The sequence below is a fragment of the Lepisosteus platostomus genome, chromosome 1 (genome assembly GCF_059453375.1).
Source record: "Lepisosteus platostomus isolate fLepPlt1 chromosome 1, fLepPlt1.hap1, whole genome shotgun sequence".
Taxonomy (NCBI): Eukaryota; Metazoa; Chordata; class Actinopteri; order Semionotiformes; family Lepisosteidae; genus Lepisosteus; species Lepisosteus platostomus.
The window spans coordinates 24,584,667-24,609,608 of NC_142611.1; the positions used below are offsets into that span (position 1 = coordinate 24,584,667).

A 24,942-nucleotide genomic window follows, 5' to 3' on the forward strand; every position below is an offset into this window, starting at 1 on the left:
TAGTGTGCTGTACGCAGTCTACCGCGAGTTGCCCGTAAATACCGCTAGTTACTGGAAATTCTCCTATAATACGGCAAGCAAAATAATAGTATCCGGAATTTCCGCAAGGTGGAGCTAATAAAGCTCAACCTCTCATGTTTGAGCTGTCGCCATCAAAGTCTTTAACGAAGATATTACTAATAGTATTAATAATGAATGACCTTGGACAAGCTGTAAGTGTAAACTCAAAGTATTGCCCTGGTCCACATTCTTTTTTTCATTGACCGTCTTTGTAAAAGTAACACCACAGCATTTCGCAATCACACATTTGTTTCAATCATCCAAAGTACAGTAATTTTTGAGAATTGATTCACCATGCCTTTCACATGCTCATAAAAGAGATTGATTTAGGAGCATAAACATATTACCGTATGCAAACTGTACTGTATACAGTATGTATATGAGTAGAATAAAGCGACACCTTTCGTCAAACTTTTGACAAGTACCACGCCCCCTTTTCCAGCCAATGGTCGTCCGCGGTGTTTGGTTGTCCCGCCCCCTTGCCATCCAATGGCGTGTTGTTATTTGTGCATGTCCCGCCCCCTCAGGAGCCAATGGTGTGGGTCGGAACCCCCGCCGGCCGGTCGGTCCGGCGCCTCAGGGTCCCAAAGCCCCAAGACGGCGCATCCCTCGCTTTAGGTGTGTGCAAGTGTGTATTGGTTTGGAAGGGGACCATGTCTGCCGCGGGGTTGAGTGCGCTCTATTATAACCCTAGGAAATTGGGCAGTTACGGCGGCGCGAGGAGTCTGTTGCGGGCCGCAAGATCCCGGGGTGTGAGCGGCGCCAGCCGCGGCCGGGTGGTCGAGTGGTTGTCCGGCCAGGCTGCTTATACGCTGCACAAGCCGGCGCGCGTACGAGAAACAGGACGCTGGTGTCCGAAATGGACTGGCAGTGGCATCTTAATGTGTATAGACATGCTGTCTAAATACGCTTGGGCCGTGCCGCTGAAAACCAAGACTGGAGGGGCCGTGACAGGCGCCTTCCGAAATATACTGCAAGAGGGGCGTGCTCCTAAAAAGCTACAAACGGACGAGGGTAAAGAATTTCTTAACAGGACCTTCCAAAATTTTCTCAAACGTGAGAATATTGAACATTTCGTTACGGCCAGCGATGTGAAGGCTAGCGTGGTCGAGAGGTTTAACAGAACTATTAAAACAAAAATGTGGAGGTACCTGACACACAAAAACACCTTTCGATATATCGACGTCCTTTCAGATCTTATTTACGCTTATAACTATAGTTACCACACGACTATTAAACGAACCCCGGCTTCTGTTACGCCCGACAACTCCCTTGAGGTGTGGAGAACGGTCTATGACGAGCACTTTAAGAGAAAACCGTCAAAGTTTTCATTTAATGTGGGTGATCGCGTGCGGGTGTCCAAAATAAAGGGAGTTTTTTGAGAAGGGATATGAACAGACCTTCACAGATGAAATTTTCATTGTCAAAGAGCGGACCGCGGCTCTGAGACCCTATTACAAACTGCAGGACTACGCAGGCGACGACATTAAGGGCTCCTTCTATGCCGAAGAGCTACAGAAGATAAACCCAGATGTTGAGAACGTCTACCGCATCCAACGATTTTAGCAGCCAGGGGTCGTGGCAAAAACAAACAGGTTTTGGTAAAGTGGCACGGCTGGAGCGATAAATTCAATAGTTGGGTGAAGGCTTTTGAGGTTCGAGACATATAGAGGTGGTGAAAAATGAACCCCAATGGTTTCTATGTGACGCTGGCTAGTAATTCATCCTCAAAGATGTTTCCAAAGAACACTAACGCGTGCTTCACAGAGCATCTGGCAAAGGCGATTGACCTGGACGGGGGCTGGGAAGTGGGCCTGGTCGAGCTGCACTATCCGCATACACTAAACACTTTTGATGAAGACGAAGTTTTTCTGTTCGTCAGCGAGGAGCTCAAGACTATCTGGACCTGTACCTTACCGAGAGGGTACTACGGCAACATCGAGCAGCTCTTGCATGAAATGAAACGGGCTGCTGAAAAATCCAAGTTAACGGCTGTAAGTCTTAAATACAACCCCATTAGCTGGTCGGTAAGGATTGTTAGTGATAAACGGTTTGTTATGCAGGTGCGTAACCGCCTAGCGCGGATGTTGGGTTTCAATTCGGGTGTCGCGGGTGTAAAATCACCGCACCCCGTCGATATGACTGGCGGATTTAACACCATGTATATATACACCGATATCATAGAACACCAGTTAATAGGCGACGTCTACGCACCGCTTTTGCGTTGTGTGCCCTTCAGAGGCGTGGATGGTGAATTCGTCACAATATTGTACGACAAACCCCATTACGTGCTGGTGAGCATCGACCATTTTAACAACATCACAATTGAAATAAAGACGGATCAAAACGAACACGTGTCATTTGCATTTGGAAAGGTCATCGTCAAGCTGCATTTCAGACCTGTGAAAGCGACAAACATCTAAAAGGATGACGGTCATCAAGAGCTACGGGGATCCTTCTTTGTATACGCACTACTACAAACAACAGGCTGGTTATGGATTACCAGGATTTTCAAGGCTACCGGTTCAGTACGGCGCTGGTATCGGGGGTATTTTCAGAGCGCTATTTAGAAAAGCCGTGCCTTTTCTGAAACGCGGGTTTGAAATAGTTAAGCCGCACATGGCATCGGCAGCTAAAAACAACGCCAAAGACGTGGTCGGCAACATTACAAGCGCGGTCATGTCTAAGGTGGCTGCACATCAGCAGGAAGGTTCGGGTCTAGCATACATCCGCAGGGGTGTCAAGAGAAAAAGACAGACGTCATCATCTCACCGTCGGGGGCCGCCGAAACCTGATAAAAGAACGGCTAAGCGCAGACAGGCAACTCATAAAAGCTTCAGGTCGACCAAGAAGAGCGTGACACACCGCAATCAACGAGACATATTTTAAACATGGCTTTTGTTCACGGCTGGTCTGCAGAATGCGCCAAGTCGGAGCTGGACATATTTTAATTAGCACCTACCCAAACAAGCGTCGAGAAAAGCTTTTACATAGAAGTTCCACCCCTCACGGCCCTAACGGAAAACGCACCTCTGGAGTTCTACGTCGCAGGCAACGGAGAAGATTATTTAGATTTAAACAACACCCTGCTCTATTTGACCTGTAAAATAACGGAAGCAGACGGTCGGGACATTGATGCTGCAGCCCGTGTGAGCCTGGTGAACTATCCCATCGCAGCCATCTTCAGCCAGGTTGACATCACCGTAGGAGACCGATTGATCAGCCAGAGCAACAACTGCTATCCTTACAGAGCCTTTATAGAGTCGGTCCTGAACTACAGTGAAGAGACGCTGAAGACGCAGTATTCAACAGGGCTCTTTTACAAAGACACAGCCGGAGAACACGAGTCCACAATTTTGGATGGTCCCAATCAGGGGTTCCGAAAAAGAGCATCATACACAACGCAAAGCCGAAAACTGGAGCTCCTGGGTCACATTCACGCCGACCTGTTTTTTCAGGACAAACTACTACTGAATGGCATAGACCTGAAAATAAAACTCACGCGAAACAGAGATGCTTTCTGCTTAATGAACAAAGTCGGAGAACACAAACTGAGCGTACTCTCTGCATCTTTGTTTGTGAAAAGAGTCAGAGTGTCACCCGGGGTCAGACTGGGACACGCCGAAGCACTCCTGACGGCCAACGCTAAATACCCCATAGACCGCGTACAGATGAAAGTCTTCAGCCTGCCTGCAGGAAGCCGTGTGTGTAACCAAGAAAACCTCTTTCTCGGACAGTTACCCAAAGTGGTCATTTTGGGGTTTGTGGACAACGCGGCATTCAGCGGCAGTTTTACCCAAAACCCCTTCAATTTTAAACACTACAACGTTAACTTTCTGGCTCTCTACGCGGACGGTGAACAAATCCCCACTAAACCGCTTCAACCAGACTTCCAGAATGGACATTGCGTCCGTGAATATTTTAATCTGGTGGAAACAGCCGGGAAGCGTCTGAAAGACAAACCATTTCTTGTGGACCGCGAGGAGTACGCGCGCGGTTACACATTGTTCGCTTTCAACCTCAGCCCCGACGACGAGTGCACAGGACATTATTCACTTATCAAAACGGGTAATCTGAGAGCTGAAATACGCTTCGCGCTACCGCTACCCACTACAGTTAACATGGTTGTGTTCGACAACGTGATAGAGCTGGATATGAGACGTCAAGTCATTTACGACTTCAGCTAAAAAGCACGGGAGGCCACACAACCTGCACATAAAAATGAACACCAAACAGCTGGAAGACATTCTAACCCGAGACCGCTACACCCGAGACAGTTTTCTAGGCGTGTTCCCCAGTGATGCCCTACCGCCCGAGAGACTGGCGCGGCGCCCGTTGTGTTTAATAGTTAATACTCACCCACACGACCGCCCCGGTGAACACTGGCTGGCTATTTACTTACCCGACGACGAGGGCGCAGAATTTTTCGACTCCTACGGATTTTCACCCGAAGCCTTTCTTTCCCAAGAGCATTATTGATTTCTTAAACAGAAATGCCAACTCCATATTTTACAACAACAGACAATTGCAAGATTCTTTTGCAGTGACCTGCGGTCTACATTGCGTCTTTTTTCTATACCATAGATGTAAAGGTTTATCTTTTAGAAACATTTTAGAACTTTATTCTACGAATGCAATCCAGAATGACCGCCTGGTGGAAATGTTTCTGAAAAACCGACGTTGTGTGAGACGGAGACCCCTGTACCCTTTCAAGCCCTTTGAAAATACGAATGTTCAATTATGTGGGTTTTTACGACAATTTAAAACATGTCATAAATGTTAATCGATCGTCTAAAATAAAAATGAAATCGAACCATTTCGACGTCTGTGTGGTTATTATTTAAAAAGAACACAAAACATGAATGAAAATCAACACAATATTTTTATTATACATTCGCTGTTATAGCGCTCAAGCTTTTTTTAATACATGTTACAGACAAACCATTTTTAAACATATTGCGCACGCTTTTTAATATACATTTCAAGTCATTTAACACAAACACACATACCCAGAGAAAAAATGTTACAAAGACAACCATGTGGGTCTCGGTATTAATGATCGTCTCCTTTCAGCGGTTATCTTAGAGACCGGGTCGACCGTCAACAACTCTACCGGTTGTTTTAAAGTTTTGACCGACGCTGCACACCCCGGCGGGGCAGCCTTGAGTTTTTCAAGTAGCTCTCGGTTACCGGCGTTGGCTAGCAGGGTGCCCGGCACGTTGATTTCTGCCATAGCCTCCATGAACACATCCCAACCTTTTGGCTTCTTACCGACAGCAACTAATTGCTGCTGCGTGAGAGCCCTGACAAGATCAATCATGTGAGAGCCCTCAACGGGTGCCTCCTTGTACACAAATTCCCCTTTTTCATTCCAGGCTATTAATGGTTCATGCGGGCCATGGTCTTTATCAATATCTAGCCATTTCTCTGGAACCCCTGAGACACGCTGTCCAAAATATACCCAAAGTCAGCCTCGCTCGATGACGGCGGTTGTGCCAACGTGCGTGATAGTTCGGTGGGTGCATTTTCCGGTAGTACAACAGTTAAAGTCCCCTTTTCGGAAGTCTCCTGGCGTACTAATGTCAAATACCGTTGTAACACCTGGCTGTACAATTTCACTTTTTCATATTCGGCCAGATGCGAGTTCTGCAGAATGTCAAGCATTTCATCATCCAACCGACGGGCGGTTATTTTTCTTACATCGCTTTCGAACCCAGACCGCTCTCGGAGTCGATCGAGCTGTTTCTGAGGTACCAGGTACATTTTTTCAGCGTGCTCCATTATCGACGTTGTAGAAGCCCTGTAATCAGTGGTACTGCAATACTCAACAGGGCCCCGATAAAACCACCAGACTGGTTCACCAAGAGTCTCTTTCTTTTAAGAGAAAGACCCTTTCGACTCAAAGTCTTTATAAGCTTACGCTTTCTCTTCAGGGTCCCAACCTGCTTAGCAGATAACGGTATGTTCCCTTTCAAGGTATTCAAGGCAATTTAAGCTATGGCCTGTACAAGATCATTTGTAGCTCCGCAGAGAATAGCTTTCCGCTGCTTGGGGGCGGCTTTTACCAGAAAATTTAAGAGAGTCAGGTTTCACCGAATGCGTGAAGACATGACGACGCCCCGAACTTGTTTTTTCGACTGAGTCTGTGGTTGTGAGATCACCGACTTTTAGACTTTTTAAATACATAAGCCGTGGGTACATCTGGGGGGAAAAGACCTGTTCGCAAGCGATAGTCATCTGGGGTGTCGGCATTTAAATCCACCAACAAGTAACCGAAAGTTTTTTTAGTAGCATCATCGAACGCTTCCAAAAAAATTTTGGCTTTACCGGGGTACATCTGCCGGGTCAGGGTTGTAATCAGTAGTTTATCTCTAGGGTTTTTAAACAGCACCATGTACTTTGTATTTAACGCTATGGTTCTACTTTTCCGGCCTTGACAAAACACATTTTGGACGATATACATGATGCTGAGGTTTCGGTGGTGTACGTATTTGGTAAAAGCTTTTTCTATCTCATTATTTTCACACGCAGACTCCATCAAATCATCAACTATAATCAAATTTACACTACCCGGCGGCAGTAGCTGGTTGTCGGAAAACGACGTCGGTAGTCCTTCTATAAACTGAATGTATGGAAATTTCACAAGCAACTCGTCGTATAGAGGTTGCCAGCAGCTGTAACACCAGACTATGTTTTCGGGTTTACGAGTCATAACGGTATCACCGCTCTCCAAGAGCTGTTTTATAAAATAACTTTTACCGCAATTCGAGGGTCCGGACAAAATGCAAGAAAAAGGGTGTTTTAACCTGACATCCATCGTGTTAATATCCGTAGGGCAACGATGTCAAATTTTCTTGCAGCACCCGCTTGTCGTACACCACCTTCTGGGTTTTTCCTTAAGGTCCGGGTCTCAATGCGCCAATCCTTTTTAACACGCACGATCATCGGCTGTTGAATAGAATTGTGTTTAAATTCCCGGCACTCTGCATAAGGGTTAACGCCATAGTCAAAAACCAAGTCCCGCAGACTCTCAAAGTTAACTTTTTCACAATTGTTCACATTGAGCATAATGCCTTTTACCTTTAAACAGGCTTTCCCTCCAGACAGTTTGTACCCGTACGACTTGGGTCCTGTTGACACAAACTCGGTGATGTGTTGTCCAGCAGCGATTTCGCTGGTCAGCTCACCCAAGTAGTCACCCAGTTCCGGATTCCACTCACCCTCCCGGCTCACAAAGATAACGGAATCTGTGTCGTGGTAGAGACAACGGCCTTGCAAAGCATTTAGCAGATTGTAAAACTCCAAGCGGGCATAGGCGGTTGTAAAGCTAGCGATGAAAATGTTAGTGTTTGAATGGCCCGTATAGTGGTGTTTAGTGTTTTCATCCATAAACTCGCAGGCTGACACCTCATGATATGGCGTAAATAAGTACCTGAACAATTCATCGGGGTTTCTCACAATGGTGGTCTGTGGTAAATTGTCTCTTTGTCCATACTTGCCCCACAAACTGTTCAAGGCAATTTTTGAAAGCTGTCTTTTGGCCGGATTCTTTTTAATGTTGCCGGGGTCCAGCCGGACACCCTCTTTTTCATAATATTCGCTGATATATCTTTGTTGTTTCGCGACATCTGTACACCACTCTGGAAACCCCGAAGCTTCCTGTTTCCCTTTCAGATGCAGTTTGATATAGTCGGTAAAAAGATCGTGTGAGGCCTTTTCGAAATGCCACATTTCGTAAATTTTACACACTCTATACCCCAGATCTAAGGCCATCTGTAATTCGGGGGTGCACCAGACACCAGTCAAGGCGTGATCATCATCACCGTGCTCACAGGGGGTGGTCTGTTTTGTTTCAGCACACATACGACACAGTGTGAAAAACAGTTTTTTGTCAATTTTGGTTGGAAGAACTGGAAAGTACAAACGTCTGGGTGGGTAAACTTTCACCTTCGCTAAACCGAAATACCGTTTTAAATCTCCGAAGTTGTTATATATTATTCGGGGGTGCCCCAGTGGGTATTTTTTAGTTTTGTTCACAAACGGATACAGACTGGTGAAATCATAGTAATGAATTTTTTCACCGGGCTGCGCTGTGTAATGCAAACAAATCGCATTTGTTCTCCCCCCAAAAAGCGACTCGCGAGGTTGCAGAGGCTCTGGTAATTGCGCGGCTGTTAGAAATTTAGCCAAACCCCCATTTTTAACAAGCGTGTCTCTGAACTCGTGCTCCCACAAAACACGCACGTTAAAACCTCTCATTTTGAGAAAATTAATTTTCACCATCGTCTTTCTGTACAACCAGCCAAAAGTAGTGTTTGTCAGCGGATTAAAATCGTTTTCACAATAACAAACGCTACAACCGTGAAAAAAGCAACCATTGAACTCAAAGGCTGTCGGCACGCCGTCAATTACAGCATAACCATCCAGAAAATATGGGCCAACCTTGAACTCACCGGCCGTGGTTAACGCATGTTGGATTTTAACGCGCTCTCTGTGTTCGATATACATAAGCCATTGAATGCTGGGTGTAGAAAATCGTTTTTGCTGGCGGTGGTAATTGTCATGGGGTAGCAACGCAATCGTCTCTTCCTGTAAAAACATAAGTCTGAACATGGCCATGCAGACACTAGCGATGGTCACAAACTGAAAGGGGTCGATGCAGACAACGCAGGTGGCCCCTGACTCAGTCACGCGTGTCTGTCTGGTCATATTCATGACCTTGTCCCGAAACCTGATACAGCCTTCTCTTAGAATTGCCACATCCAACTGGCAGTAACGTTTAAACTCTCTCTGTAAGTTAAACACACTTCCCCTGCATTCTTCATACCAAACCAAAAACTCGGCTTTCTCGCTCGGCAGCATGTAGTTAACGCCGTAAAGTTCTGGCGGAGGCATCGGTCCGACATAATTTTGGTTTTCTGAAGTGTTCATCAAGTGTGGAAAATGACCCTTACACCCGGGGAACCCCATGGCGGCCGGCAGTTTGCTTAATTTCATAGGCAGAAAGTTTAAAGAATCGATAAATCTGATGTTCAGAGCTTTTACGGTCATACACATTATCTTGCCACCCTGATTAATTAGTTCAACGTCCATCTTTTCAGCTGACAACTGTCTTATCAGTAGGTAATTGTCATATCCCTTGCCATTGTGCAATATGAACGTATGGTTTTTGAAACGTCTATCGATAAATTTACACACAAAATCCTTTAGACAAGTTTCACCATAAAATTCCCAGCTTCGTTTATTGTCAATATGAAGGGCGTGGACGTAATTTGGTATGTGTGTCCCCGTTTCTTGCATGCATTCAAAGTCGAAAAAAATGTACTTGTTTGAAATTTTGGGGTTGTCCAAAGGCAGTATGTAGCACAAATGTGTGTCAGGGGTGTCGATCACGTTGTTACAACGCGAGCACAGTTTCTCTTTACATTTGTGACTTGCGAGGTTATAAACCCCACATTTCTCACAAAAGACCCTGCGCTCACACTTACTCACACCCGTCGCCGCATTCCGCAAGTGTCTCGCCAAACACTGAGAGCTACGACAAAAGACCTTACAGGCCGGGCAGTTCTGAATTTCTGCATCAATTTCGCAACACTGGGGATCTAAACAGGTTTTACAAGCTTTAACACAGGCGTGTGCGTTCTTGTGGCTATACGCCGCATGGCAGTTAGTGCAAAAATATGCCGCCCCCACAAAAGCTTTAATATTTAAAACCCCATAAAAATGCTCTTCATCCAGTAGAACAAAAAGTATTTTAGAATTTGGTGGTGTGGGCCCCGTTGTAAAATATTTCCAATCACCCTGGTCGTGGTACAAAATTTTAATGACCACCTTTAAATGTTTTTCAAAAGCGGTAATGTCTGACAAACTAATTTTCTGATTCTCTGGAAAACCCAACTCTTTGTGCATTCGTTGAGCGCCCTGTAACATTTCCCCATCGGTACAACCCTCATTCAACAAACCGTAGACACTCCCTGCGAAACACAGATTACCGCCCGTGTAATGTAAGTCGATAAGGTGCGCTTTTTTCTGCGCAATTACCCGGGCTGTACAGAACGGATTTAAATCTTCGGCGGGCACCCCCCTGCATATTCCTAACTATCGTCACCACTAATCGGAGGCTGTCATCGGTGAGAACCTCTGTGTGGCTCTGTAAGAGGTCCGAGATGTGGCTTAAAAAATCGGCAGCATTTAATTCTCCGGGGTGTCTCCTGCGTGAGAACAGGGGTTTGTTAAAACCACCCGCAGTCGAACGCAGCTGTACAAAATCATTCGCCCCGATGTTTGGAGAAAGTTCATCCAATATTCTCTGGACTGCACCATGCACAGCGTCTATAGCCTGTACATACGAGGTTATTCTGTCGAGATTAACAAAACGAAATTCTTCATGGTGCTCTGTTGCTCTAAAATTATTATAAGATCTGTTATAACTACGTATACGCTCCAGGAAAACTATGGGGTCTCTATTCGCCCCTGCACCGCCACCAACCTGATTCAGATCGTTCAGTACAACCGGTTCTCGGTTACCGCCATCCTGTTCTGCTACAACAACCTCGGGCCTTAACTTATTTTCTACCACTGCATTTTCATTGCGTGGTTCGGGCGACCCTTGGGAAATCTGATGCCTCTCTCTGAATCTTTGACGACGCAACAAACATGCTTTTGCCAGTTTAATTCTTTTATTTATGTACAAACGCTTGCGGTTGGCAAGCGGTCGGTCTTTTAAGCACTTTTTAGACCGCATGTTTAGTCATTTATCACTGGGGATTTGCACCAATGAAGCATGAAATATCATCATCATGGTCTGAAATCCTGAGTTTAGAACGGCATCTTCTGTAGAAATTATATCTAAGAGGTTAGCGGGGAAAACCTGGATCTGTTTTGGAAACAAGGTCTGTACACCGGCTAAAACCGCTCTTAGACGCTCTAAAGCTCGTTTTTTGGCCACCTCATTAGTGATCGCCGTTGATAGTGACTGTGTAATACCTTGCACTGAATCTAGCACATCACCCAACACCAAGTCTTTAGGCGCGTTATTATTTCGCTCCGCAGGCTTGACACGTCTGGCTTTGGTCAGCGTCTTAACAGCCGTCTCCGATGCAGTCACCACCTTGGGGTCCGACGTTTCCGCCACATTTGTTTCGCCACGCGTCGATACAGCTGCTGTGTGAAAAAATAAGACTTTTTATTACCACGCCAATGCTCCACATCTCAAAACTAAAATAAACGACTTTTCAACACAACAATCAATGAAATCTAAACTGTCAAAGTCAGAAAACTACGATAACTATGATAAAAACGCCACACATGTGGCGCATCCTTACACAAAGGGCTGCGGGTGAATGGAACAAGTTACCCAGACATGTTGTTACACCGGTTTCCTTGACGGTTGTGGTGGCGCTACTGGGTCAAGCGGCGTGCTAACAGCCTGTAGACCCTCGCACAGACCAGTCGCTTTAAACTTTAAAAGCTAAGCAGTTTTAAAATAAGGTTTTTTAACACTCCCAAACAGAAAACTACGCGAAGTAGGATCTTTCAGCGAATTAACATCCTAACAAAAGAAGTAACGTTTACCGTAAGTGGATCATAACACATCTTGACCACGCTTAAATTATATTAACCTTTGCTTGTTGATTTCAGACGTTTTGAGCTCGTTGCCCCAGTTAACTTGTTGGCTCGTCGCAGTTTATTTTTTGAAGGTCCGGGGTCTGCACGGAGTGGGAAAATACCATTAGTGAAAAAATAGAAAAACGGTGGGGATTTTTATTATAGACACGTTTAAATGGCCATGCTAAAAGAATGTTTTATATAATACCGACCTCTTCTCTCAGGCGATCTGATAATATCCCCCGCATCGTCTGGTATGACGTGAACATCTGCATGTGTCTCCACAAGGTTTTGGGTTGGTAATGCAAACCCCAAACGAGGTCTTTTAAATGTGTAGCGACTTGTCCCTTCGCCCGCGTCTGCGGAATAGACACATACGAGTTTTGGTGTGGAGTATATACCCCATGTGTCTTTAAGACTCACATGGTCGTAAAGCGTTATTCAAAACTTTGTCGTAATTACTCACCAGTGTTGTGCTGCGCCGTAACTGGTCTTTTTACAGCTGTGGTTTTCGGGGCTAATGGAAATGAATGGATACACACAGTCACGACCACATTACGGCACAACTCCCCGGTAATTCCATTATAATCATTCAATATTGCCTAGTATACAAATATTATACAACGTTTTGTAACTATAGTTAACACGAGACATGCACCATGACGTTGTAATTGTCTCACAATAAGCCAGATATACATACCGCTGAAATTCTAAATCCTGTTGTTTCAGTGATTGAAAACCCCCTGTTGAAATAAAGCGGATCACATTTCACATACTTGCAAACTGGAGTCTGTAACTTGTGTAAAAAGTGCTGCTGCGCTGTTTCTGTGTTTGAAAACCCACTGTTGAAATAAAGCGGTTCACATTTCACATGGTGTTTGTCCTGCGAATTCTTTCCGTGAGACTTTACGCAGTTAGTGTGTGTGTGTGCTTGCACCCTTGCTGTTTTTGAGACACGGCTTGTGCAGCGTATAAGCAGCCTGGCCGGACAACCACTCGACCACCCGGCCGCGGCTGGCGGCGCTCATACCCCGGGATCTCGGATTTCCTAGGGTTATAATAGAGCGCACTCAACCCCGCGGCAGACATGGTCCCCTTCCAAACCAATACACACTTGCACACACCTAAAGCGAGGGATGCGCCGTCTTGGGGCTTTGGGACCCTGAGGCGCCGGACCGACCGGCCGGGAGGCGGGGGTTCCGACCCACACCATTGGCTCCTGAGGGGGCGGGACATGCACAAATAACAACACGCCATTGGATGGCAAGGGGGCGGGACAACCAAACACCGCGGACGACCATTGGCTGGAAAAGGGGGCGTGGTACCTGTCAAAAGTTTGACGAAAGGTGTCGCTTTATACTACTTATATGTATATTTAATGTCTTAACTGTGCCCATTTAAGTATTGAATATTTATATGGAATTTTACCACTGAAGGGAAATCTTAGTGCCTGAGCATAAAAAGAATAGGAGCATACTGCAACGCGTGTAAAAAAGGCCATAAACGATATTAATTTTGGAACTTAAACATACAGTATATGGCTGGACTCGGTACTTTAAAGAAAACATACACACCAGTATTCCATTTCTCCCTAAACATTTTAAGCATCGAAGTCTTTAACTAACGTGATACCAAAGTCAACAAGCATACTTTTAGAATTTGATTAAAAGGGAATATAATATGGAATCGCGTATCTCAAGAAATTAATAATGATATAATTATATTCATGTTGCAAAAAAACTGCAACGGACATAAAAACTCCCTTGCTTTTAACAGAGCGTTCCATAATTTCTAACTACGAAAATTATTTAAACTGCGACACTTATCATTCAACCAGAGCTCGAAATATCACAAGGATCCCCAAGAGCACTGCAAAGACTGTATTAAAAGAATCACGTATCTAAAGAAATTAATAAGATACAATTATATTTATGTACTGCAACAGGGTAGTTGCAGTTTCAGTAGGGCTGTTTCGCCTTTCTTTTCATACGACTTCCCTTGTAGCCCACTGGTCTAAGTGCCTGATTACCAGCTCACCGGTTGTGTGTTCAAATCCAACTGGCGCTGTGACTTTTCTTTTAACAAACATTTCTTCGAAAAAATAGAATAGCAATATTATGGACAATCAATTCACTTTTATATTTCAAAATATCACAACATGATCGAATCAAAGTCATTTTTGATAACAATGAATAGTCACCTTCTTCCCTTCTGACAACGGTCCCTGCTTCTGCTTCCTGCTTCTATTGTGTGTGTGTGTTGGGGGGGGGATCCCTTCAGATTTAAAAGGTTATTAATCATATCTTCGGTGTCGCATCTTACCAGTGCAGCTGATCTTTTGCTGCCTGGGTGGGTCAACTATCACAAAGCTTTAGAGAACCTAACATTTCTATTATCAACAAATTATAAATTTGTAATAGAGTAAATTTTTATAGAGAAATGGAGGCTGGACAGTATGCGTTACAATATAAACATTTATATTGATTTAAATCGCGTTTTGATTTAAATCGCAAACGCGTGTTTAATTATATGTGTTTTTTTATCATAATCAGACAAATGCAACATAAATTGATACAGTATCTTTGTCTTCTAAGTATCTTAATAAACTTTCAGCATAGCTTTCTCCCCGTTTAGATTTATTTTTCTTGGGATTTTGGGATCAAACGTGGAAGGATGAGATTGTAATCGTTTTAATTTTTCAAATACGTTTTAGAAAAGTGTAATCTATACCTGCCCAGACTGTACGCCCGCTTCACTGTGGGACAGCCGCACTGGTTGGCGGCCTTCCAAAACCCCGCCCTGACCACTTTCACTCCTGTCCTGCTCTTCCCCGCGCACCCCAGCTGGGCGCTCTTCGGCCTCTGCCCGGGACGAATGTATATTTAGATATTTACACCTGGCGCGGCACCGAGGGAGCGTCTGCATTTATAACTTAATTTTTAAAATTAGTTAAGCAATATGAAGCATCTCCTTTTACTTTTAAGTCCCTTAAATACACTGAGCACAGCTTTCTCACCACTTAGATTACTTTTTGATACCATCCTCACACAAAGCAGAAACTTCTTTTTTTTTCCAATGACATACAGTACAAGTGGAAAGATTACAGATTTTAATTGTCTTTAATTTTGTTACGTTATACGTTTTAGGAACGTTTCATCTATACAAACACCACAAAACTATTCTCGATTGTATTTCTGAATGTTATGTTACACCTACAGTAGTTCACTGCTTTAAATACATCGAATTAAGAAAGTTAGGTGTAGCACTTTAGATCTTTTTTTCTGAACCAGGGAAAATCTGATCATGTTTCTCTATAATAATAAAAAACTTTATTTTACATATCACCTTTAAAAGTGGTATCTCAAAGCAATACAGTAGATGTAAACCACAGATTACAAAGTAAATACCCAGACAAACACAAACGCGTTTTTTAATAAAATGCTTTTATTCATTCAGCAGAGAGAGAGACATCCAGCAGAGAGAGAGACACACACAGGTTTTCATTGACAAAAAGTAATTGTTTTTTTTTTACATTCCTCTTGTCTAACAGGAATGTTTTGTTTGTGGACAGTCTGTGAGACTGTCTTTCTCAGACTCACATTCCCGAATGTCCCCCGTCCCGATCAACAATCCTAGGAAGAACACAAAACAGCCTGTTAATAAAATTGTTACAATTTTGTTTGGTCAGTTCTTCCTCCCAGAATTTATAGATCGCATCGATCAGTTCCTGCTTTGTGACGGGCTTAGCAGTTTTCCGAACACAGTCTTTCAGCAAATGCCAAACCATCTCTATCGGATTTAGATCTGGGGATTCAGCTGGAGTTTTCACCCAGTTCACTCCTTCTGCTACAAGCCTCGCCCTTGCTGCTGTGTGTTTCGGATTGTTTTCTTGAAAGAGACGGTGCCTTGATCCAAAGTGCTCCCTGATATATGGAGCGGCATGCTGTGTGACCACAACTTCCTCGAAGAATTCACGGTCCATAATTCCTTCGAAAATAAGAAGTGGTCCCGGGCCTCTTCTAGATATACCCCCCCAGACGTGAACCTTCAGTGGATGTTTGGGCTTTGGCTTGTCCACATATCTCCCCTTTTTGCAAAATGACACTGTTGAAAACTGTTCCAGAGCCACTGTTGTTTCGTCGGTGAAAAGTACATCCTGAAATGCCTCACCCTGTTCAGTCCATTGGAGCGCTTGTTTGAGTCTTTCCTCTTTGTTTTTTAGCCTTATCATGGGTCATGTGTTGGTTTTTCTGTATCTCCATCCAAGCCTCCTGCGCACTCTTCTCATCGATGTCGGACTAACGGTCGCACCGAGGTCAGCCCATAGCCGTCTTTGGACTTGCATCACCGGTAGCTCATCATTTTCATCAGTCAGTTTGTCGATAGCTCGCACAATAGGACTTGAAAAAAAAGAGATCAACAGTTAGCTTTAAAAATAATGTGCGTAGTTGTATTTACATGCAAGAAAAGTATTTTTAGAAAGTTATTTACCTTTGAATCATCCTCGGTTTAGATTCTCTTAGCCTCCACTCCCCTTTATAATGTTGTCTCACTGTGCTTTCAGAAACGAAGATGTTCATCGAAGCCAAATGCTGTACAATGTCCTGTGTTGACTTCCCGTTTCTTTTTATCTTCATTATTTGGTGTGAGAGAGTCTTCGTGATTTTGGCCATTGTCCGTCTCCTTACCAAAGTGATACAGTGGTGGAGCTTGAATTCTGTACCTATATACTGTATGGTATGGTACAGATAAAACTTACAACATACCGATGAGCTAATACCAGGACACCAGGAAATGTGTCTGATGCATTAGCAAGTTAAAACAATTGCGGCGAAAACCTGGGCATAACAGCTGTCACTTTTTCTGATCACTCACTCTCTGGATACACGTCTCACCTGTCCTGTTCTTTGTTTTCCTAATTTGCTGATTATGCCTGCTGCGATCCACTCCTACCCTCACACCTAAAGAAAACTATTTTAAATTTCTTGGCGCGGTTCATTGTGCAATTAACCCTTGTATGTGCTGTCCTTAAGGTGATGTCACATAAAGGTTATACTGCTATTTAATTGGATATGCGATTAAAAAAATAATAATTTGAATCCCCGTAAAAGAAAAGTTTAAAGAAAAAATACACACCAGTCTTCCATTTCTCCCTAAACATTTTAAGCATGAAAGTTTTACGAAACGGTACCCAAATATGCGATTGCTGTATAGAATGAATTTTAATTTTAAAAAATTATTTAACACGAAAATTAAGCTGTTTACATATTCCGCCTCAGAACAGTCACCCGTTGCTACCCAACGCAGAAACACAGCCATTAACTAGCAAAGAGAGGACATTAGCTAGCCAACATGATAAAGAAATAAATGATTATTTTGTTTATTTCTTTTGCACATTTATTTGAACTTTTCCATCGATTGTACAAGCACTTGGAAACTGTCCAATCCCTAGTTCATCAGGCATTTTCCCGGTCTGGCGCCGGTCTGTGTCTTCTAGGATATAATGCCAGCGAACTCTTGTTTTTATGTCCACTATAACAGACAATCTCCTTTGCTTTTAACCGAGCGTCTAACCCCTCTGGTTGGAGAAAAAAGACGTGCTGGTTTGCTATACATACTGTACAAGGAAGATGATTTAATTCTATTCGAAACGTGTATTTTAAAAGTTTAAGAAGTAAAAACCTTACAGTGTACACAGATTTCTAAACTGATCAGGATCGTTATCTTTGTCTTATCCATAATAATGTTCACCGCTCTGTCCAGCAAATTAATAACAAACTTTATTTTATATAGCGTTTTAAACGAATAAGTTATTAGATTGCTGATAAACCTAATCACTTTTTCTACATAAACACAGCGTAATTGCTCTCTGAAAATGCTTTTTCTTTTTATTTAGGCTCAGATTTCAACTATAGATCGTATTATTATAAACTTTCTTGGAAAAATGTCTTTTATGTAAACCATGTTTGCTATTAATTCATTTAGGGCTAGAATATGTTCATTGTCTTTGAGTCGAGTTGACATTAGAAGCTTGCCACGCCTGGACTGTTACACCAACGCATTAGCATGTTAAAGCAATTTCATTGAGGAGCCTAGCTTTCTTAACTAGTAAGTACTGTACTTCCTTGGTTTTGGAGGGGGGAGGTGTCTTTCGCTGGAAATCTTGCCCCCTTCTACTGTGAAAATACCTGTGAAACCGGTTTAATTCGTCACAGCCAGCACTCCCGCAGAGAGGGGGGTTGTACTCGTTAATGTCTTAGCCGGAACACATCATTATATCTCATTTTGTATTTCTGTAAAAGAATCGTTTGCCCAGCCTAACACTATTGTTGTTATTGTTTTTATCCTGTAAAGCGCTTTGAGGAGCACAGCTTTCTCATCACTTAGATTACTTTTTGATACCATCCTTACACAAAGCAGAAACTTCTTGTATTTTCCGATGACATACAAGTGGAAAGATTACAGATTTTAATCGTCTTTTTTCTGAACCAGGGAAAATCTGATCATGTTTCTCTATAACAATACTTTATTTTACATATCACCTTTAAAAGTGGCATCTCAAAGCAATACAGTAGATGTAAACCACAGATTGCAAAGTAAATACCCAGACAAACGCAAACGCGTTTTTAATAAAATGCTTTTATTCATTCAGCAGAGAGAGAGCGTAAAACCTGGGCATAACAGCTGTTCCTTTTTCTGATCACTCGCTCTCTGGATACACGTCTCACCTGTCCTGTTCTTTGTTTTCCTAATTTGCTGATTATGCCTTCTGCGATCCACTCCTGCCCTCACACCTAAAGAAGACTATTTTAAATTTCTTTGCGCGGTCCATTGTGCAATTAACCCTTGTATGTGCTGTCCTTAAGGTGATATCACATAAAGGTGTTTTTTATAATTGTTATAGAGAAACGTGATCAGATTTTCCCCGGTTCAGAAAAAAAAATCTAAAGTATACTAGTTTGTCACTCTTCTCATCCCCTCTTTGCTAAATGGCTTTTGAATAGAGTCACATGCAGAGAGAGGTGAAACAGCTCTACACAGCCCTGTCGCAGTACATGAATATAATTATATCTTATTAATTTCTTTAGATACGTGATTCTTTTAATACAGTCTTTGCTGTGCTCTTGAGGATCCTTGTGATATTTTGAGCTCTGGTTGAATGATAAGTGTCGCAGTTTAAATAATTTTCGTAGTTAGAAATTATTAAACGCTCTGAGTTTTTATGTCCGTTGGAGTAAAAGTAAATGCCTGACAAAGTAGGGCTTGGACAGATTCCAAGTGCATTTTTGCAATTTACATTGCATTGTGCATTGTGCTGCTGTAATACAGTTTAAAATAATTAAAAGTCTAAACGGTATCAGCTTTATTTATGGGTTGCAATTTAAAAAAAGTCAAAAACCGCTCTCAAAATGCAATTTAGAGCTTTCTGGCAAGAGGAGACACCCAAATTAATAATGTAACATGCCACTGTTTGTGCATGGACAAGGTTATACTGCTATTTCCTTAGATACACGATTAAAAAAAAAAAAAAAATTTGAATCCCCGGCGGAACCGGGCATCCATAAGAATCAAGTAATAAGTTTATTCCATGCTGAAAAAAAAGAAGAAATAAAGCACATTCCATAAGAATCAACGCTTTTATATATCGCCTTTGAAGGTGGCTTCTCAAAACGCTTTACAGGATAAAAACAACAATAACAACAACAACAACAATATTGTATTCCATTGCACTTTGACAGATCGTCCTTAAATCAATTGTTGACTTTTCTCTCTTTACTACTGTACTTGTTTGGATTGACTGAGCTCCGCTCTGTACCACACAATAATTCCCCCAGAGTCTCTGCCCCGGGTGATTTGGGTTTTTTTGACAGAGGGTAAAAAACTGACAAAGACAAAGCTCAGGGGATTAGGTCTGTGCAACTCTGTCTGCAACTGGCTGCTGGACTTTCTTATCGAGAGACCACAGGTGGTGCGGATAGGCAATAAAACATCAACACCACTCACCCTGAGCACTGGAACCCCACAAGGCTGCTGTCTGAGTCCAAGGTTGTACTCCCTATTTACTCACGACTGTACAGCAAGACACAGCAACAACCGCATCATTAAGTTTACCTTTGACACCACTATAATAGGACTGATCAGTGATAATGACGAATCCACTTACATGGATGAAGTTGTACAGCTGCTTAGGTGGTGTCATAGCAATAACCTGGACTTGAACATAAAGAAAACGAAAGAGCTTATAGTGGACTTTCGGAGACACAGGCCATACACTCACAGCCCACTCAGTATTGATGGAACGGAAGTGGAAACTGTCACCAGCTTTAGGTTTTTGGGAATTCACATCTCTAAAGATCTAACCTGGACTGTGAACACTGACTCTATCATGAAGAAGGCTCAGCAGCACCTTTATTTCTTGAGGTGCCTCAAGCGATGGGGGATGCCAATACATGTGTTGGTGAACTTCTACCGCTGCACCATCGAGATCCCCGTCACCAACGGGATTACCGTGTGGTATGGCAACACCTCTTCACGAGAAAGAAAGGCACTGCAGAGAATGGTCAATATGGCCCAGAAGATCATCGGCTGCGGTCTCACCGAGATTAAACAGCTCTATGAGGACCGCTGCCGTGGTAGAATTCTGGCCATCACAGAGGACAGTCACCACCCCGGGCATGAGCTCTTCACCCCACTGCCCTCAGGCAAGAGATATAAGAGCATACGCTTACCACTAGATTCTTCAATAGCTTCTATCCACAAGCAGTGAGACTGGTGAACACATTTAGCCATCCCCCTCGGATCACACCTACACCATCACCATCTACCTCTTTATGATTTCTTATCTATTGCACATCTCCAGTCATTGTTTACACGTCTGTATTGTTTACATTCAAACTGTCTACATGTTTACTTGCACATTGTCTATTGTTTTTTTGTACATTGTCTTGATGCACTGTTTGCACTTTGTCTTGTTTTTTACACTTGTTTTACAATCGAGAGACTTTCTGTAAGTAAGAATTCCATTGTACCAGTACCGGTTACATATGGCAATACAGTTCAAGTTCAAGTTCAAGTTCAAAACTCTCTCTCTCGCTTGCCCTCTCCCCCCCCCCCCCCCGTGTATTGTCTGTTTTTTTGTGCTGTCCTTTGACAAAACAAGGCTCGCCAGATAATATGAATCGAAACCTGTTTTTCTAGCTTTTAAAGTCGTGCGATGTGTAAGCAGGAACATATCATTTTATCTTACATATGAAAAATACATAATATAGCTCCCAAACAAACGCAAACGTGTTTTTAATAAGATGCTTTTATTCACTCATAATCCAACAATTTCAGGAAGACTAAGGTAGGACTAAGGGAATTGTCATCTGTTGTTGAAGCTCTGTGAGCTCGGTGACTTTGAGACCACTTGTTATCCCAGGTTGTTTGAATCACCACAATTCAAGTAGAGAAAAAAGAGCTGACTGACAAGATTTAAGATGTGGCTGTCAATGTTGGATTAAAAAAAAACACATTGCCAGACGTTTGTTGCATTGCTTGAAAAATAACTTTATTTCGAGACACTGGATAAGTAATTCAAGTGTTTTTTTTAACTTCCTGAAAAACATCTAATAATTTAACTATATGTGCAAAGGTTTTATGATATGTCGCTGTTGTGAATGTCTGTGGAGTGTATCTTATTTGCCTGTCTGTCCTGGCTGTGCTCTCTCGCTTGTTCGCCCTCTCTCTCTCTCTCTCTCTCTCTCTCTCTCTCTCTCTCAATTCAATTCAAGGTGCTTTATTAGCATGACAGATAGGTACAATCAGTGTTGGGTATTTACTTTGCTTTGAGATGCCACTTTTAAAGGTGATATATAAAATCAAGGCTTTAACTTGCTTTAACTCCCCGAGTCTGAGTTCTTGTGTCTGACCTATCCAAACCCGAAAGTATTACAATATGTATCTTTATAGCAGGTGGTGTACAGCTTTTTAGTATAGATTACACTTTTATAAAATGTATTTAAAAAATAAAAATGATTACAATCTAATCTTTCCACGTTTGATCCCAAGATCCCAAGAAAAATAAATCTAAACGGGGAGAAAGCTATGCTGAAAGTTTATTAAGATACTTAGAAGACAAAGATATCAATTTATGTTGCATTTGTCTGACTGTGAATGAAAAAACACATATATTTAAACCCGCGTTTGCGATTTAAATCAAAACGCGATTTAAATCAATATAAATGTTTATATTGTAACGCCTAGGTGACTATTCATTGTTATGAAAATGACTTAAATTCGATCATGTTGTGATATTTAGAAATATAAATTTGTTTGGTGCGAGTGAGGTTTTATTTAATCTCTGACCCAGGGAAACGTTTTATTTTTTCAAAGAAATGTTTGTTAAAAAAGAAAAGTCATGGCTTCAGCTGGATTCAAACACTCACCATGTGACTCAGGAGTCAGGAACCTAACCCACTGCGCCACCGCCGAGGTCGCATGCAGGGTGCTGAAAAAGCACTACAGAAACATTATCAACAGACAATGTACAGTGTGTACTATTCTTGTGTTGCGGTACATGAATATAATTATATCGTTATTAATTTCTTTAGATACGCGATTCCATATTATATTCCCTTTTAATCAAATTCTAAAAGTATGCTTGTTGACGACGGTATCACATTACTTAAAGACTTCGAAGCTTAAAATGTTTAGGGAGAAATGGAATACTGGTGTGTATTTCTTATTTAAAGTACCGAGACCAGCCATATACTGTATGTTTATGTTCCAAAATTAATTATGTTTATGGCCTTCACACGCGTTACAGTCTGCTCCTATTCTTTTTATGCTCAGGTACTAAGATTTCCCATCAGTGGTAAAATTCCATATGAATATTCAATGCTAAAACGGGCACAGTAAAGCCCGTCGGTCAACCAATCACGTACCGCGCGACGCCGTAGCCAATTACCTCCGGTACGTGTCTGTAATGCGCACTTTGAATGGCTGCATCTGTATACTGTATAATGTTAAAAACTATAACTTTTGTTATAATAAGTGCAGTTCTAAAGAAATATAACACATTTTAAAGAACCAATGTAATGTGTAATCTTTTTTTCATTATGTAGTAGAGAACAGTAGGAGTGATTTATTAGTAGAGAAAGCTTCTTGTTAATATTATATCCATTAAGTTCATGTAAGCATAACATGAAGAATTTATTTTGCTCTAATTACTGACTGAACTAATTGCCTAAATTTTATTCAATTATAGACAAAACCAGTTTGGAGCTATGGTATAGTAAATGTCAAAGAGAGTTTTCATTTAAAATCAATTGCACTCAGCAACAAGCTGAAAACATAAGTGTGCAAGCAACATTACAGAAGACGTCAAATGTTACAAGGCCATATACCTGATTGCTACAGTAGTAACTAATCATTCCCAGGATCTTATCCAGTCTTTTCTTGAAGTATCACAGAGAGCCAGCTTCAACCCACAATCCTTCATGGGAAGAAATAATTTAGTGGCACTATCAATGGATTTTGATTTTAAAAATCAGATGCCACTGTCGATTTCAGACATTATGGTTGCATGTTTCCTCCATCTTTTCTCGTATAAGCCTTGGGTTCTGTTCTGATGTTCTGTAAGATCAACCAGATGGTGTATTTTTTTTATACCAACACAGTATGCAACTTCCACCTGTTAATAATCCCAGTTTTTTTTAATTAGTTTTAATCCAGAAAGAAAGAACAAGAATGTTTTTACATGCTACAATTAATATTTATTTAATAAACTGCAAGATCCACAGTGCTCTTGTCTCTCACATTATTGCTCAAAAAGCCAACGATACCCTTGTTTTCAAGGATACCCTACCCCAATGGCATGAATACATGTATACACCTCTGTTGGGTAAATTCCAATCACAGTTAAAAAATGAAATAGTCCAGAAAAATAAAAAACAATCTGTGCTCTAAGCAAGCTCATTTGCTGATTAAGTCACTCATGGGCTCTCATAAAACATTTCTCACAATTGAAATAATCTGAATTAGGTATTTATTGTATTCAATTGTTATGTTAAAACAAAATAAATGATATGTAATTATGTTAAATTTTTAAAATGTTGAATTGACCTCTCAACAAAAAAAGATTGTTACTCTTAAGAGTAAAAGGAGTTGTTGTTTTGAGTGCAACATAAGCATTAATGTAAATAAAACCGCTATTGACCTACCCATGGTTCTACCCCTCCTTAGATACTGTTGCTAACATAGCCAAGCTTTGACCACTATAAAACCCAATGGAAAAGCTATACAAAGCATACATAGACTTTTTCCAATAATCTGTCATATATCTAGTTGTGGATAAGATTAGTTGTTGTTACTAGACCAATAGTTAATTGCTTAAATTTATCAACATGTTTTTCTTATTTATTGCATTATGCTGAATAATTGCTTCTGGGAAACCCTTATTAGATCCTTAAATGTCACCAAGTTAAAGCAGCTATGTAAAAATGATCCAAAACAGAACAATTGTACATGGTTACTTGATTATTGAAAACATAGAGATCCAGCCATACTATAGCACTTTGCCCCAAACATGCCGTAATGAATGGAGAAAATCTGTACTGCACCACTCTGTAAAACTGCCAGGTGGAGCAGTGAATGCTTAATGTGGTGTGTGGAAGCATTTGGGCTGTTGCCAGAAAACAGTTGGTTTCGAATCCTGGTCAATGCTGAGGGCTTTTTCCAATTTAAGGTGTACAGTATACTGTTTAGACTTGTTTTGATTTTAAACTGCATATTACAGTATGTAAAATATTAAATTAATGTTGTTTTTATTTACAAAATAACTCAATTTTATATATAAAGAAAGTTTATTGTTATACTGTGGCTTGTTGTGAATGTGATGTGTTTCTTTCAGGTTTACTTCTGTATGTAGATCATTTATATTTTGCATTAATGAAAATTTCAGCAATACATTTTGATTCTAAAAATATGTTTCACATATTGTATTGTAGTGGCTTTAAAACTATACAGTATCATTTTGTATATGCAGAATGTGTATACGGTATACAATCAAATTACAGTTCATTGACCCATGTATGCTACAGTTGTGGTATACTGTATTTGTGCATATGACTTCATGTGATTTGGTGTGTGGCACATAGGTAAACAAAAATACATTGCTTAAAAAACCCTGATTGGGAGAAAAAAAGAGCTGTGTACGATTTTTTCCTCATTGCAGTATATAGCCTAACAGTGTGATTTAACGATGTGTAATACTAACTATTCCACATTGTGTGT

General features: G+C 41.6%; 1 long non-coding RNA gene across 1 annotated transcript; it reads right to left on the bottom strand.

Moving 5' to 3' along the window:
• Positions 1–10,868: 10,868 nt before the first annotated feature.
• Positions 10,869–12,269, bottom strand: LOC148677867 (uncharacterized). Its single transcript, XR_015936968.1, has 4 exons — positions 12,134–12,269; positions 11,880–12,026; positions 11,682–11,768; positions 10,869–11,223 (listed from the first exon to the last, which is right to left on the bottom strand). It is a non-coding gene; the product is annotated as an uncharacterized LOC148677867 (long non-coding RNA).
• Positions 12,270–24,942: the final 12,673 nt, after the last annotated feature.